The following is a 16,838-nucleotide window of genomic DNA, read 5'->3' on the forward strand; positions in this document are numbered from 1 at the left end:
CTACCTGGGTCTGTAACCAACTGTGCCATTTTCCAGCTAATTAGACCTGGGGCAAATCACTGAACCTCTCCATGTCCATTTCATGCATATAGAATCAGGATAATATCATCTTAATTTGGCTGTGGAAAGAATTAAATGAGCCAATACATATAAAACACCCAGAATAGGCCTAAACACATAATAAGCAGTAACAAGGTATTGCTTACCTATATTATTGTTCCCAGCTAACCTTTCCATTTTCTCGAGTAATGTCTTTACTTTGAAATTCACTCAATCCTAGATACCTTCACTCTGTCAACCTCCCCACCTTTAGTCTATTTCTCTATCCTTAATTTAAAAAAGAAATCTGTTTTTCTTGTCCTTGATTCCATTATTTTTATAACAGACTTGTTATAGGAATGTGTATCTAACATTGGTTTTTATTATCTAAGAAGATACATTGCAGGTTTCTTTGTGCATCAGATCCTAAGCTCCTTGGGTTCAGAAAGAATGTGTTGTCATACTCTTCAATCATTTCCCTATTGAAAGATACATATATATTTTTTAAACTTGACAATGCAATAACATCTTTATATTATTCTATATTTTAATATTTTTAATGCCAAAGTGACATGTGTATTTAGTATACTTGTACTGACTTGACATACTCAATTTCAAGCCCCTCTATATGTGAAGGGCACCCAACATTATCTATCTCCATAAACAACATACACCTAAAGAGCCTGGTTCAAAACCAATATATAATCCTATCTTAGGTCTAAGTAAGGATTTTGTGTGGATATCCCCATTTTTGTTTCCTGTTACACTTTGGTTTAAATTGGGGCATACTGCATGATATCTTGCCATTTCATTCTCTACCTTACACTTTATTTTGTGTTACATTCAATAATGCTACAGTACAAAGTATGACTACTTATAAACAAAATTATAAGTAACATGCCAACTTAGGTGGCATTTAAAAATTTAGAGACATAAGTGCAGGACAGAAATAATCATTGGCAAATTCTAAAAATCTCCTATTTCATATAAAAGGTAGATAACCAACAGAGAAATGAAATGGATTTTCTTTTTTTTTTTTAATTTTTTTTAATTTTTTAATTTTTTTTATTTTTTTTTTAATTTTTTTTTTCAACGTTTATTTATTTTTGGGACAGAGAGAGACAGAGCATGAACGGGGGAGGGGCAGAGAGAGAGGGAGACACAGAATCGGAAACAGGCTCCAGGCTCTGAGCCATCAGCCCAGAGCCTGACGCGGGGCTCGAACTCACGGACTGCGAGATCGTGACCTGGCTGAAGTCGGACGCTTAACCGACTGTGCCACCCAGGCGCCCCAAAATGGATTTTCAAAATCCTTTAGTTAGTAAAATATTGAGCCAGAATATATAAGGACAGACTCTTTTAGCGTGCTTAAACTTTATAGGCAATGCTGTAGGGTCTGCTTGTCAATTCCCTTGTGACGGTGACTAGACAGGTTGTATGAGCTCGGGGGGCAGGATAGCCAAGAGCGTGGACTGTCTAAGGTTGCTCCTTCCAACATTTACTCACAGAGGAATATAAGGTTTGATCAGAGAAGGGTAAGCTACAGAAGAATCTCCTGTTGTACTTCCCTTCCTGGCTCCCATCTCTTTTCAGTGTTCGACATCCCCACAAGGATCCCCATCTATCAACCTCCAAATTCACAGCAGTTAGGCAGCTTCTTCTACTTGACTAAACAACAACACTCAAATGAGAGTATCTCAAAACATATGGATAAGCTTTGTACATTTATAGCCAAACAATGTGTGCAACAATTCCCTATGTTTCAGAGTGTTCGCTATGTTTTAACGTTAAAATGTAGAATTTTTTCTATAATTTCTGAACCCATGCTTTATAGTTCCAGAAATTCACCTCATTTCTCTCTTTGTCAAATCTTGCTTTTAAAAATATATGCCATAAAGAATGAGTCAGACTAGTCAGACATTTAGTCAATGAAAAAGCTAAATGAGTACCCTAAATGTGTGTGGCTGCACATCATTGGTTTTATAGTCTAAGAGAGTTCATGTGTTATTTGGAATATGTAACAACATGATCCTTTTTGAAAAATAAAATAAACTTTGCCCTGAATTCCTCACAATGTTAATAGTAGTTGCACATGAGTAAATCAAGACAGAATTTGTGCCCCCTGGCACAACAGAACATATGTATATATTTGCTCTTCAATCCAATAAGGACTCTAGAGTGCAGAACTACTACCAAGCAAAATAGAAATGAACTTCAATATAGGGGTAATGGGTTTGGTTCTTCAATAAAATAAACCTTAATAGCTATTTCACTTTCTATTTCAAATGGATAGAAATTAAGAGAGGTTCTGGATGTTAGAATTTGGTAAATTAGTAAGTATAAATAATTTACTAAAACAAAGGCATTGTGTTTTCTATACAAATAAGGTGGCCTTTTTGTAAGGCCTATTTCAAGCTACATTGAAGTGGCCTTCTCTTCATTGTTTTATTCAGTCTTGAAACAAACACTTTTAGAGCAGTTACTATATAAAATATGTAATGCTGGTGAGTAACTCTGAGGGATGTGAAAATAAAGTAGACATGAATTTTGTTCTAACGAAGTTATAAGTCCAATAAAGATATTAGAGGTACATCAAGAATTAGATGACAATGAACAATGTGTGGCTGAAAAACTTTGGGCCACTAATAAAATTATGTAATTAATTGAATTTATGACTGTAAATTTATGCTTGGTAATCTTTCGGAAAGCTGGAATATAATTAATATATTGAATTTAGAAATTTATCTTCATTGGGGCACCTGGGTGGCTCAGCTCAGCTGAGCTTCCGACTTCAGCTCAGGTCATGATCTCACAGTTTGTGAGGTCGAGTCCCACATTGGGCTCTGTGCTGATGGCTCAGAGCCTGGAGCCTGCTTTGGATTCTGTGTCTCCCTCTCTCTCTGCCCCTCCCCAACTTGTGCTTTGTCTCTCTCTGTCTCTCAAAAATAAATAAATGTAAAAAAAAATTTTTTTAAGAAATTTATCTTCATTTAAAAATATGTTACATATATATTAAAATACATATCTCCTTATACATCTGTTTCTCTTATGTTCAAGGAGGTAATTTGGAAGTTCAAAGATGCCTAAAAGCAGATGAAATATGAAAACAATTTTGAAAATAATTTTAGACATTTCTGATGCAAAGACATATAAGAATGTCCAAACTGTCTGAGTCTGAACTTATTGATAGACACAACAGAAATGATACACAGTACCCGAATGTACATAATGTTCAGACTCCTAGAGAATACTATATTGTTTTTATATGGCTTAATAGGAGAATTGCTAATCCTCGCCTTCTCTACTTCTACTGTAATTGTGAGAATTACAATTTAGGTTACAAGCCACTATTTCAAAACATGAAATAAAAATAAAATTTTTAATATTATGTTTATATTGTAGAATTTTAAAATAACCATTCATAAACAAAGACCTGGACATCGTTTGTTGAAATCTTCTTAATATGTATCTACACCCAGTTTGGGGATTACTCTCTACCTAAGACTCTTATGAGGTTCTTATGATAACACAATCAATAATCATATTTAGTGATGGCTTACTCTATATACAGCATAAAGAGATATAAAGAAGTATTAAAATGGGGTCTCTGCCTAATTAAGAATAATCTATTTTGGATGATGACAACTAACCCCACAAGCAAAGTCACTAGTACTAAGAGGGTTAAGGCATATTGGTTTGTCACATCAGAAGAGACTTTATAGGTTACAACAGTTTTTATGATAATAGTTGTTGCCTCTGGAGATGCAGAGTCTCATGTACTATGCAGAGATTAGTGGGCACAAGCTATTGTCTTATAAGGGAGCCTGTTCAGAAGCTATTTTCTCCTCGTCTCTCTACTGAATGCTTACCTTTGGTTTTACTATCAGAAGGATGCTTATGAGTTTGCCTTTGTTGCTGTCATGAATTATCACAAATTTAGTGGCTTAAAACAGCTCAAATGTATTATTGTATAGTTATGGAGGCAAGAAGTCCGAAATGATCTCACTGGACTAAAATCAAAGTTTGATCAGGGCTGTGTTCCTTCTGGAAGCTCAAGGGGCAAATCTGCCTCCTGCCTTCCCAATTTTTAGAGGCTGCTTGAATTCTTTGGCTACTTGCCCCTTCCTCCATCTTCAAAGCCAGCAGGGTAGCATCTTTAAATCTGTCTCTGACTCTGACTCTTCTGCCCTTCTTCCACATTTAAGGTCACTTGTGATTACATTGGGCCCACCCCCAGATATTCCCAAATTGTCTCCTTATTTTATTTTATTTTATTTTATTTTATTTTATTTTTAATATTTTATTTATTTTTGAGACAGAGAGAGACAGAACATGAGCAGGGGAGGGGCAGAGAGAGAGAGAGAGAGAGTGAGACACAGAATCTGAAGCAGGCTCCAGGCCCTGAGCTGTCAGCATAGAGCCCGACGCGGGGCTCGAACTCACGAACCACGAGATCATGACCTGAGCTGAAGTTGGACGTTCAAGCGACTGAGCCACCCAGTTGCCCCAGTCTCCTTATTTCAAAGTCAGTTAATTAGCAAACTTAATTCCATCTGCAACTTTAATTCCCCCTCGCCATTTAACAACACATAGTCACAGGTTCTAGGCAGTAGGATGTGGACATCTTGAAGGGACAGCATTTTACTTACCAAAGGTGAGACTAATTTTTAAATCAAGTATGAATCATTGGTTCCACATAACGTTGTTGGGCTATTCTAGTTGGAGACTGTTTTTTCAATGGTACCTCCCTAACACCTCTAACATTATAAAGAGCACTGTTGACCTTACTGACATGAATGTGCTATGCTCTTCCTTGTTATTACTATGTCATGGTTAGATGTGTACAAAATGTTAATCTATCTAGCCTTCATCTGGCAGGAGTATTTTTGATGCTTTCTCATATCAGCCCTGGCAGATTCCTAGGAGAGGCAGTAAAAGATATCTGGACAAATTCTGACATGAAATTTCTCATTGAAACAGACCTGGTTTAATACTTTGTTCTAAATTCTGCCCTAGGGATATAGCACATTAGTATTTAATCAAAGTTTTATGTAATTGATATTTAATTTTGGACTCAAGCTGCATCCATAGTATTAACCACTGACATATTTAAATGTTTAAGTAACAGATTGCGTTTTCTTTTATCTTTCATATATCTAGCACATATGGGTCCAATAAATATTGCAATATTGAGTCAACAATATCCAATCAAAAGTTAGCTTACAATGAAATACATTTTAAAAATGCATATTTAAATAAATCACTCAATTTTATTGTAAGAAAGATAAACTAGGTGGAACTAGATCAAAATGTTCAAGAAGTTTATTCTGTCATTCATTTTTTCACTTGTTCATTCACTTATGCTCAAATTTTATTTTTATTAAGTGTTTATTTTTGAGACAGTGAGAGAGTACACATGCACGCGTGGGGGAAAGACAGAGAGGGGGAGACAGAGGATCTGAAGCGGGATCTGCACTGACAGCAGAGAGCCCAATGCAGGGCTCAAAATCATGAACCACGAGAGATCATGACCTCAGCCGAAGTCAGATACCTAACTGACTGAGCCACCCAGGCATCCCTATGCTAAAATTTTAGAGGCAAAAGAGATCTTATAGGTCTATTATCAGCTCTTCACTTTGCAAATAAATATATCAAGACCCATAGCAAAGAATTGCTGAACTTCACTGTTGGCCAGTGTAAGGTCTACAGTGAGAAACTCAGATAACCCAACTCTCAAGCCAATACTTGACCTGTCTCATAGATTTGTCTTAATAAGGAAGCAAAGAATATACAAGAAGAGAGAAGATCTGGAAGGTAGTCTCTGAGAAATCTGCAGTAGTTGTTGATACATTTAAATATCTTAACTTATAAAGAAATGACAGGATGTTCCCACCACCTTCAGTGCCCAGGATATAATTCATGTTCATTGAAGCTGGTTGTGTAGATATGAGGAGCCAGCCCTTAAGGTAAACTTCTCATTCTCTTAAGTATTTTGAGCTAGGAATTTTTTTTTTCTTTCAAAGAATAATCTCTGCTATTCAATATAGAGATTCGGTAGAGTACTCATTAATATTTTTATAGAGACACTCTAATTTTCATGAAGACAAAATTATTCTAGGTCAGAAGCATAAATGGGCAGAGATTAGATTAGTCCCTAAAAGGAATGATGCAGAAATGGGATTGGGATTATGGAGATGGGATTTTTTGAAGCTCTATTCACAATCTGCTAAGGAGATTAGAAAGTGATGAAGACAATTCCCATGAACAAGTCAGGATATAAACTTGTACCCAGATTATCATTAATGTCTAAGCCATCAGAGACTGTTCTTAATTCTCACATTTTTCTCAAACCCAGCCTAAGGTTATCCTGGTTGAGGAGTTGGGGTAAGGATTGAGCGAAAGTACTAGTATTTCCATGGGACATATTCTGCATTGCAGAAGCAAAAAGCACAGAAATAAAAAGGGTAGACATTATAACTCAACATTACAAAGATTCAGTATATTCTGAGTATGTTTTTACCCTGGAAAAATAAATTACAACAGGTTTTATGTCAAGAGAATGCCTAATGATAAACTAGACCTTTCCAAGATAGAATAAGAAATGTTGATCAGTTATATTAAAACAAATATAAATTATGGTTAATATTAGTCATTTAGTAATATCTGACATTACAAGAGAGGGCAGTTTCTTTTTCTACATTTCGCTCATAATCCATTACATAGTAAAGCAGATCTAAGCACAGGATTGTGTTACCAAAGGAGGTTGGAGACTCTCTCCTTGGGGGTCATAAATATAGTTTTCCATCTGCTGGAGACTGTTTAGGTGAAACATGCCTGAAGTCAGGGGCTGGATCAGATGATCTCTGGGGGTCTCTTCTAGCCTTTTGAGTCTTTGAGAGAAATTTCTAATCAGCATGTTAATGAGTACTTTAAATTTGTATTCTGGTTTCCTTGAAGATAATTACCAGAAATGCTAAGTGGAGAACAGCATTTCTAAATGCCCGTTTAAAAGAAGAAGACAGAAAGAAAGAAAGAAAAAACAAAACAAAACAAAACACAGTATTCTGCTTAAAAATTAAAAAAAAAAGAGGTAATGTGACCCGCTTGATATCAAAGAAGGCAATTACCTGAGAAGGTAGTATGGTTCAGCGGTCTTGGTAACGTCTGAAAAAGTCCAAGGCTACTGGATCTTTTCCCCGTTCTTATGATGTCTTGCTGTGTGACCCAGGGCAAGTCACTTGACCTTAGTTTCCTCATCTGAAAACACAAGACCCCAGGAGTTGTGCTTGATTACCTGACTAATATCAAGCTACAGGAATTAAATGAAGAATGGAATTTCATTTTGGGCTTCGTCACCGCTGTGGCGATGACAGATGGGGATCATATGAATTAGGTTAGCCCCTGCGCTTCATTAACCGACAGAAAGAGAGTCTGAATGACATGGAACGGATGGTAAACTTAACTTTGAAAACCCTTTAAGAAACCTTAAGTTAGATATTATATAGGTGATACATACAACAAAGATTTATTTCTATTTCTGCATTATGGAAAATCAATTGTAATATTATCCTATGTGTTTCGTTAATCTAGTTACTCCAAAACTGGCTCTGGGAAAAACATGTACTAGGTTAGCCCAATATCTCTTCTTTTTGTACTTAGTTTTTCAAGAAGAAAACAACTTTTTTTATTAATATTGACATACAGCTTCTTTAGAAGTAAAACAAAAGTGTAAGTCCAAATTATTTTTCTCCCTCTGTCCTTTCCTTCTCTACCTATAGTAAAATAAGTTTAATCTGAATTTTTAGATTTCTTGTCATAAAACATGATTTTCTCTGGGTCACTAAACTGGTAGTCTTCCAAAACTGGTACATAGGGTTAAAGACTTAGCCGTGTGCTATTTTCTTTCAGCTTCTTTTTTTTTTTTTCTACCAGAGATCACTGCTTGTTTTAATAAACATACCCTAAAGAAGAAATCAAATAAGGTAAGAATTAAACAAACATATGTTTGACACACTCTTTAGAGAAGACAAATAACAAATTAAAAAAAAACAAAAAACAAACCTAAGATGATATAAAGATGAATTGATGTTATATTTGTGACCAAGTTTGGAAAACTGAAACATTTATACAAGATTAGATGCCTGAGTACTACTGATAGCCATGATCTACATTTCCATAAACTATATATTTCCATTAAAGTGAAAGAGCCAGAGCCATCCTGAAAAAGTAGTTGGCATTTTGTTAGAGACTGCAATTATATGCAGCCTTTTGTTCACAAACACTAAAGAGAGGGCAGGGATAGCACTGGAAATACTGCTCTACATAAAGGTTTAGGGAATCATAAATTCTGGTTCCGACTCCGCTATTCAGCTTTTAGATGGCATTATACCTTAGTCCCACCATCTGTACAGTATGAATAATCATATTTTGCTAACTCACAGGTGTGTTGTAAAATATAGACAATAAAAAGTAACTCTGAACATACAACCATTCTCAGAGCCCTCATAATAAGGAAAACAAATGGTTAAGAGATACAAAACAAATGGGTTGAACTTTACAATAAAATTCTGAGAATCACATTTAACTTGATATAAAAAAAATTATCTAACAATGTTTACCTACCAAAATTCTCATATAACTTAACTTTATTTGCAAAATATATATGATTTGGACTTTGGAATGAAATTCCAAATAAAGTGAAATTCCAAATCCAAATCATGTATACTTTGTGAATAAAATTTTATTCCAAAGTCTTTAAGGGACAGGAAAGGAGAAAACGCATCCTGAACCTACAGAGGTTTTTTTTTTTTTTTTTTATCTCTCTGTTGAGGGATCAGATAATGGTAGATTCTCACTATAGGTCTATGCAGTATTTAATATGAAATTATACCTTTAACTGAAAAACTGAACAGTGTGCTTTATCAGAAGAGCATGGACCAGGACAACTATTAAGAGTAGAAGGAACACAGGGTGCCTGAGTGACTCAGTCTGTTAAGCATCTGACTTCAGCTCAGGTCATGATCTCATGGTTTGTGGGTTCAGGTTCAAGCCCCACATTGAGCTCTGTGGTGACATCTCGGACCCTGGAGCCTGCTTTGGATTCTGTGTCTCCCTCTCTCTCTGCCCCTCCCCTGCTCATGCTCTGTCTCTCTCTGTCTCTCAAAAATAACATCAAAAAAAAATAAATAAATAAAACAAAATAAAAAAAGAAGAAGAGTAGAAGGAACACATTTTCGTTCCAGGTGTTGACATTTATTACAACACACAGGTAAAATGCCCAGACAGCCTTTGTGTCTCACCCTTCTAAATTCTGAATTCCAAGGATACCAAATCTACATGCCCAATTTGATCAGCTAACCCCAGATATTCAGAGTACACATATGTTCCCTAAGCTCCCACTTTTGCTTATTAATGGCCTATTCCCAAAATAGGAAAAATTATTGTGAACCAGGAAATCACCCCAGGTGGTGACTTTTAAAAAGCAGAGGGGAAGTTAGGGGCACCTGGGTGGCTCAGTCAGTTAAGCGTCGGACTTCGGCTCAGGTCATGATCTCATGGGTTGTGAGTCTGAGCCCCGCGTCGGGCTCTGTGCTGACAGCTTGGAGCCTGGAGCCTGCTTCGGATTCTGTGTCTCCTTCTCTCTCCACCCCTCCCCAACTTGTGCTCTGTCTCTCTATGTCTCTCAAAACATAAATAAATGTTAAAAAAAGAAAAATTTTAAAAGCAGAGGTGAGGTGGGTGGGGGGATGAGTTAAATAGGTGAGGGGGATTAAGGAGTGCACTTGTGATGAGCACCGAGTGTTGTATGGAAGTGTTGAATCATTGTACTGTACACCTGAAATGAATATCACACTGTATATTAACTAACTGGAATTTATTTTTGTTTTAATTTTAATGTGTATTTATTTTTGAGAGAGAGAGTGAGAGACAGAGTGTGAGTGGGGAATGGCAGACAGAGAAGAAGACAAAGAATCTGAGGCAGGCTCTAGGCTCTGAGCTGTCATCACAGAGCCCCACACGGGGCTCGAATCCACAAACTGGGAGATCATGACCTGAGCCTAAGTTGAACACTCAACCGACTGAGCCACCCAGGTGCCCCACTAACCGGAATTTAAATAAAAACTTTAGGGGAGCCTGGGTGTCTCAGTTGGTTAAGCAACCAATCCTTGGTTTTGGTTCAGGTCATGATCTCAGATTTCATGAGTTTAAGCCCTGAGTCAGGCTCTGTACCAGCAGCACGGTTCCTGTTTGGGACTCTCTCTCTCCCTCTCTCTCTGCCCCTCCCCCACTTGCTCTGTCTCTGTCTCTCTCAAAATAAATAAATAAACTTAAAAATCCTTTTAAAAAAAGCATATTACTGAATGTTAGGTAAGCCTTTGGTATATGGGAGAAAGACAACACTCTCACTTCCTTTTCTTCATGCTTGAGAGGACATTTGCTACCATCTGTAGCCCAACAATTTTTGCCTTAACCCCTTTACCCTCCATGGGAGAAAATCAGAGTTAAGACATGCAGAGATGAAAGTTGTGTTTACAAATCCCTTTCCTTATATGACTTTCTGGGAGGATTTTGCCCTCAATATACGTCTTTCTTTTACCAACCTCCCTTGGCTTCTTCCTTTTGTGAAATTTGAACTTGTCTTTTTTATCTTTATTTTATTTTTTAATTTGTGAGAGAGAGGGAGAGAGAGAGAGAGGTACAGGGAAAGAGAGAATCTGTTTTTCTTTTTTAAGGAGGGTGTCACATCTCTCCCCTGTTTTATTATCATTTTTATTATTATTTATTTTGAGAGAGAGTGAAATAGAGCACATGAGTGGGGGAGGCACAGAGAGAGGGAGAGAGAGAGAATCCCAAGCAGGCTCCTCACTGTCAGCACAGAGCCTGAGGTGGGGCTCGATTTCATGAACTGTGAGATTATGACCTCAGCTGAAGAGCTGGACACTTAACTGACTAAGCCACTCAGGTGTCCCTGAGAAGGAGAGAATCTTAAGCAGGCTTGACGTTCAGCGTGGAGCAACCTGGGGCTTGATCCCACAACACTGGGATCCTGACCTGAGCCGAAATCAAGAGTCAGACACACAACCAACTAAGCCATCCAGGTGCCCTGAAATTTGAGCTTCTTAAAAGAAAAATGAGATAAGTAACACAATTAAATATGTTGAAAAACCTTGCTTTAAGTGTTAGGAAAGTAGGAAGAAAAGATAATGTCAAGTATGGGTAGTCAAAATTGTGAAAATCATGAATAGTGAATGAAAAGCATGGGTCAGAGAAAAGGGCCATTTGGTTTTGTGATTCCCATCAGTGACCTTCCCACCTGCCATTTCATTAGTGTAGTGCAGAAGGTCACAGTACTTTGAGGTAAAGAGCAAGTGATGGTGAGAAAGAAAGCAAAGTCAGCAGGTATAAAATACACTTCAAAATTTTGAGAGTTCTCAAAGTAGGCTAGGAAGTGATGTCATCTATTGAGAAAGAAGAAAATGGATGGAATTGTGAGTGGAGAAAAAAAACAGAGAAGTTCTAGAAGGGTCACTGTGCTGAGTTCCCTTGGAATCAACAATATTTTGTTGTTTATAAGGAACAATTTTTTTCCCTAACATTTTAACAACTGATGGCAACTAAGCATCACTGCTGGCTCAGTCTTGATGTAACTGCTGTTTCCAGCACATATGGGAACTCCATCATGGCTATTCATATTGTCACTTAAATTGAGTTATGTGCATTGCTGAAAATGTCATCAAAAAGATTACTTACTTTGTGATTCAGTATTGAAACAATAAGTTATTTTGTACTCAGAAAGGCATGTACTCAGAGCAGTGGAGCATGAATTAGATATTAATGAAGCAAATATTCATGGGGGGGGGGAAGATGAACACAACTCTATAAATTTCTTGTAAAGAACAACCAAAAGCTCTAATGAGATCCAAGAATGTAAGACACATATATTTATTACCGAGTTGTTTATAAAAAGGTTGGCTGTCGCACACCAAGCAACGCAACTGAAGGAAAGGAAAATTGCATACACCTCAGAACAGATGAATGCACTTTTACATCAATGAGAAATTGGTGTGACCAATCCAATTGTAGCCCAGGATTATCTTTAAGGTCCTTCACATCCGCTGGTCAGAAACTTCCAGCTAATTGCTGGTCAGTTCACTTCCAGCAACATGTGATTCAACTGAAGAAAACTGAATAAATATATGTTGAGTCAAATAGGATAAGCTGATGAATACTGGAGCTCTTTGACATGCTGTAAAATTATAGTGTCAATACCAAAGCACTAAATGAAGGTCGTGAGCATTGATAAAGAAAGGCAATGTATCACCATGACGCTGTGCATAACTGCCAATGACCAAATGTTTCCTTCATGGTGAATTTTAACTTCAAGCTATTTCTGAAAAATATCTCCTCAAAAATGCTACTCTGTATTTGCATACATATGCATGGGTACACACTTGTGCACACGCACGCACACATGCAGATGGCTGGTGAATGGCTAAGCTGATAAACGAGATAAATGCTTTCTGAAAGAGGTAACTAGGAAGCTTTCTTCACAAGTGTTAATATTTTACTTCATTTATATATTTTTTTAATGTTTGTTTATTTTTGAGAGAGAGAGAGAGAGACAGAGCATGAGCAAGGGTGGGGCAGACAGAGAGGGAGACACAGAATCCGAAGCAGGCTCCAGGCTCTGAGCTGCTAGAACAAAGCCCAACGCTGGGCTGGGACTCACAAACCATGAGATCATGACCTCAGCCGAAGTCAGATGTTTAACCGACTGAGCCACCCAGGCACCCCAATATTTTATTCTTGATTTTAGTTTGTTAGTGTATATCCACTGGACTAGTTTAAAAATAAGCTTACTGAAACTATAATGACTTGTCATTATTCCTGCCAATGTGAGTGAACAACCGCAACCTCATGATTTTCAATCAGCTAACAATGTAGTCACCATCTGAAGCAGGTCCTTGTTTTGAAAGAAAACTCTCTATTAACACATCGTAGTAAGACTTATAAAGTGTCAGATATCAAAAACTGCCAAATGGGGAACACCAGAGGGGCTCAGTCGGTTGAGCGTCCAGCTTTGGCTCAGGTCATGATCTTACAGTTTCTGAGTTTGAGCCCTGCATCAGGCTCTGTGTTAATAGCTCTGAGCCTGCAGCCTGCTTCGGATTCTGTGTCTCCCTCTCTCTCTGCCCCTCTCCTGCTCGCACTCTGTCTCTCTCTCTCTCTTTCAAAATATGAATAAACATTAAAAAAATGTAGAAAAACTGCCAAAAGGAAGTCAAGAGTCTAGATGAAAATTTTGAAGAAAATAGTGAAGATGGAAGAAGTAACTTCATCCACAACATACTTAGCAGCCCAGGGAATGACAACTGGTATGAAAACATGCTCATTGATGAATAAGTCAAAAAGAGATTCAAAAGAGGGGAATCTGAAAGCGAATATATTTTAGAAATTCCAAAAGCAATTGGGATTGAGATTTAGAAAAGTTATATAACCTGCCCAAAACGATACAGTTTGCTTATAAATTACATTTCAAAACTTTTGCACATCTAAATAAGCCTAAAATAGCTCATGCGATAACTATAAAATTTTTGAAAATAAAAGTTTCAAGAAGGTATTATATCACAGCTTAATTGGGTGAATTGCTTCCTTCTCAATTGCAAATAAAATAACGGCACTTCTAAGAATTGATGGCATCTTAAATGAAGTAGTGTAACAGGAATTTTTGTGATGTTATTTGCCATTTTTCTATGTACTCTCATTCATTGATCTGTGCAACCCATAATAAGTAGCAACTTTGTTCTAGGAATTCCACTAAAAACTAAGGATAAAAAGGCTAATGAGGCATAGTCTTTTGATGCATGTGTTCTCAGTCTAGCATAAATAACTATAAGGTGATAAGGTGTATGTAATAATGCTATTATTGGAGTGCTTATAAGGAAGTCACTGGCTCTCTGCCTGGGAGATTTTGAGAAAATTTAACAGAAGAGAAAATAGAGATTAAATCATGAATAAGAGTTCATTGGACAAATAATAATAAAAAAACAAGGAACTTATTTTGAGCAGAGAGAACAATATATGCCAAAGGCCCAGTGGTAGTAAAGGGTCCTAGGATGTTCAACAGGTAGGGTGAAGATAACAATCACGGAAACATTAGCAGCAACTTACAGGGGTAAATTGCAACCAGGTTTTGAAATATCCTCTGTAGTAATGGGAAATACTAAAGAATTTTTCCCAGCATTTTATTTTTATTTTTTTTATTGCGGTAAAATATACATGACAAAATATATAGCATTTTAACTACTCTTTTTTTTTTCAACGTTTATTTATTTTTGGGACAGAGAGAGACAGAGCATGAACGGGGGAGGGGCAGAGAGAGAGGGAGACACAGAATCGGAAACAGGCTCCAGGCTCTGAGCCGTCAGCCCAGAGCCTGACGCGGGGCGGGGCTCGAACTCACGGACCGTGAGATCGTGACCTGGCTGAAGTCGGACGCTTAACCGACTGTGCCACCCAGGCGCCCCGCATTTTAACTACTCTTAAGTGTACAGTTCAGTACTGTTACATATGTTTACATGGTGGTGCTGACATTTGATGTTTCAGATAATTTTGTGGTGGAGGAACTGGAAATTCAAAGCGAATAAATAAAAGATGAATTCAACATTTCAATTGAGATATGATCGGATTAAAGTTAGAATTGGAGACTACTGTTAAGAGGGAGACAATTAAAACAAATTTTGCAGGAAGAGGATTATTTGAGGGGAATACCAATGAGTTCCATTGCAGACATTTTATTTTGATATGTCTATGGAACATCTGTGGGAAGCCCTTCAGTATACAATTGGAAGTAAAGTTTCAGAGCTCGGGGAAGATGTGGAACTAGAGTCATTAGCCTTGTTGAAATGAATTATCTTAAGGAACCTGCATGAAAGTGAAGGAAATAAAATCAAGGATGAAATCTTGATGAAACTCAGCCTTTAAGAGCTCACTAAGAATAAGGAGTCAATAAGGGACACTGTGTGGGAATAGCAGAGAAAAGAACTAAGAAAGACATTGTAAACCTCAAATAAGGAAAGTATTTAAAGTGGCAAAGGCATCTAACAAGCATCATATATTAACATTCCAAGAGAATAAAGCTTTTATTTATTTTTTTTAAGTTTTTTTTAACGTTTATTTATTTTTGAGACAGAGAGAGGCAGAGCATGAAGGGGGGAGGGGCAGAGAGAGAAGGAGACACAGATTCGGAAGCAGGCTCCAGGCTCTGAGCCATCAGCCCAGAGCCTGACGCGGGGCTCGAACTCACGGACCGCAAGATCGTGACCTGAGCTGAAGTCGGAAGCTTAACCGACTGCGCCACCCAGGCGCCCCGAGAATAAAGCTTTTAAAATTGTTCATTGGATTTGACAATTGAGAGGTCATTGATGCCTCTGGCCAGGAAGAGGTTATGGGCAGAAGTGGACAGAAGAACAATAACAGAAATAATAGGAATAAAAATATAAAAGCATATGAATAATAATAGGTAATATTTATGGAACATTTACACATAACACTTATATAGTGCCAGGCATTGTACAAATGTTATATAACATTATGCCTTTCAATTCTTCTACCAACTTTTTCATGGTAGGTATGAAAATTGTATAGGCTTAGAAGAATTATATAACTTGCCCAAAGACAGATGGCTTTCTACAAATACTAATGCTGAGTTTACACTAGTATATACGCCATCGACAAGGAATAAATGGAAACTTTGGATATTTACAAAAGTAAGTATAAAGCATTCTTTCGAGACATTTGACCACAAATGGAGGAAGGGAGATAAGTCAGTACCTCCCGGAAGAGGGACTAATATTGAGGCAAATTATGGGGGCGGCGAGGGTTGAGTTTTTGTTCTTTTGTTTTTGTTTTTGTTTTTGTTTTTTTGGAGGGGTGGTAGGAGGCAGAGTTGTTTTTAGGTTGAAGAAGACTTAAACTATTTGAATTAGATAAGTGAAACAGCATTTCAATAATGCAAAAGAGAAAGAGAATAATTAGTGAAATGAGAGCCCAAAGAAGGAAAGAAAATAAACTTTTTAGTTCATGGGTCAAAGACTTACTCTCTGAGAATAGGATAAATCTGATCTCAGACACAGAAGAAAAGGAAAAAGGAATGGGTGGCATTACATATAGATAACTGAATATGGTAGTGAAGTTATGGAGTTTTTTACTGAGATTCATCCTTTGTAACTGTGGAGTATGGTTGGGGATTTAAAGAGTGTAGTAAATATTTATAATAAATGTCTCAAAGAATTGGAAAAGAAGAATTTCTTTGAATTCTTTGAATATTATAATTTTGTTGAATTATAATAGCAAGCACGTTAATGGTTCAGTTTAAAGTAGAAACCATAACTTTGTGTGAATATCAATAAACATCGCTATGTGGTTCACCTTTCCCAGTGTATAAGGCATTGATGATAAAAAAGAATAGAAGCTGGTGCTTGTATTGATCCATGGACAGTGATTGGTTCAGAGAATGTACTAGAGAGATGAGAAAGGGAGAGTGTTCAGGAAAGTGGTGAAAATATCACAATGGGGAAATATACCAGTATGAGACTGCTAAGCAGGGTGGGGTTGACTATAGAACGGCTGGTTGGGATCAAAGAAGAAATGTGGCCTAGAGAAAGAGACTCAGAGAGAGGAGGTGAGCAATGGGTGTTTGAGAACACCAGAATTTCAGAATTTAAGCTTACAGAAGTACTCCTCAGAGTTGACTAGTTCACATGTTCCATCTTTTGCTAAAGGAGGGATGAGAGATC

The sequence above is a fragment of the Prionailurus viverrinus genome, chromosome C2 (assembly GCF_022837055.1).
Source record: "Prionailurus viverrinus isolate Anna chromosome C2, UM_Priviv_1.0, whole genome shotgun sequence".
Classification (NCBI taxonomy): Eukaryota; Metazoa; Chordata; class Mammalia; order Carnivora; family Felidae; genus Prionailurus; species Prionailurus viverrinus.